The sequence below is a fragment of the Vigna radiata genome, chromosome 11 (assembly GCF_000741045.1).
Source record: "Vigna radiata var. radiata cultivar VC1973A chromosome 11, Vradiata_ver6, whole genome shotgun sequence".
NCBI lineage: Eukaryota > Viridiplantae > Streptophyta > Magnoliopsida > Fabales > Fabaceae > Vigna > Vigna radiata.
Genome location: NC_028361.1, coordinates 18274426 through 18275915, shown reverse-complemented (window position 1 = coordinate 18275915; position 1490 = coordinate 18274426).

Sequence of the window (1490 nt, the reverse complement as noted above, 5' to 3'; positions counted from 1 at the left end):
CGTGGTAAATTAATCCAATTTCGATCCATTCCTAAATATTTTAAAATTACAACTATATAATTTTACATATTAAATCAAATCATACAATAATTTCAATCATGCAATCATACAATTAATAAGCAATAAAATGATAAATTCAATCATAGAAAATTTTATATTACTAACTTTTAAAAAGTTTCAATAATCTAACAATAAAACAATTTTTTTTATAGATTAAGATTNTTTTTATTATTAATATACGTTTTGAAAATTTGAAATTAATTATTAATTATAATAAAAAAAATTCAAGTAATATTATCAATTTAGTAATATTAGTTTAATTAAGAAAATACTGTGTGAAATCATAAAATTAAACGAGTTAATTTTTATTTTAAGTGTAATGTTTTTCACCAAATAAATATCTTAATAATTTAATGTAAAAGAGTTTGAGGACTCCATTACTTATATTTTATAATTAATATATTATTTATTTTTGATAAGAAAACATTAATAATTTAATTGTAAAAGATAAATCAAAATATCAATATAATTAGTTCTAAAAGCATTTGTTTTATGTACTATGAATGCTAACCTTAAATACGTGGAACAACCCATTAAAACTTTAAGTTTTGGTATGGAAATTTTGTAATGCAATGCCCTTCATAAATTAAAACTGCTTAGCCTTCACGATGAAGGTAGGGATAATCAAATTGAAATCCATTGAAACAATTGAAAACAATTGAAACAACATTTCATCACAAGCAATCAGACATCAAGCAGGTATTGAATACAAATGAGGATAGCAACCATACCTATTTTGGTTCTCTTCGCAAATAAATTTGGCAAGGGGGAGAAGAAGGTCGCGGCGGAGAACAGAGTCGCGGAGAAGTCCGGCACGGAGACGATTTGGGCTGGCGTCAATGTGGCGGCGGCGGAGAAGCACTGGTCCGACGACGACGATGACGATTCTGGAGGTGGACGGAGACGATAATGGACAGAGAAGCAGAGTCCGGACGGAGAAAAGCTTGCAGCGGTGGGGTTTAGGTTTGTTTCGTTTTCTGTTTTCTGAAAAGTGCGTGGAAGAAGAAAATTGTTCAAAGAATTTTAACCTATGCAAGGGATACTACCGCGGTTCAGATGAAACCCGCAGACAAAGAGTCGAATATGCCGTGGTTCTACACTTAACCACGGCCTATTCCTTTAAAAAATAATTCATAATGGCAATTTTGAAATTTTTTTAACCTATATGCCGTGGTTGGGCGCCGAACCGCGACATATTCTCTGATTTTTTTTTAAATTTACTCAGATCAAGGAATAGGCCGCGGTTCTCTAGGCAACCGCAGCCTATTCCCCGACGTTCAGAATCCCCAACTGCCTTCCCAACTGCCTTTTGGGGAATGTCAGAGGTAGCAGGGGGAATATGCCGCAGTTCTCTGCGCAACCGCGGCCTATTCCCCCTACTACCTTCTGACATTCCCCATCAGTAAGCTCCTGCAATAAATTGGCAGGGG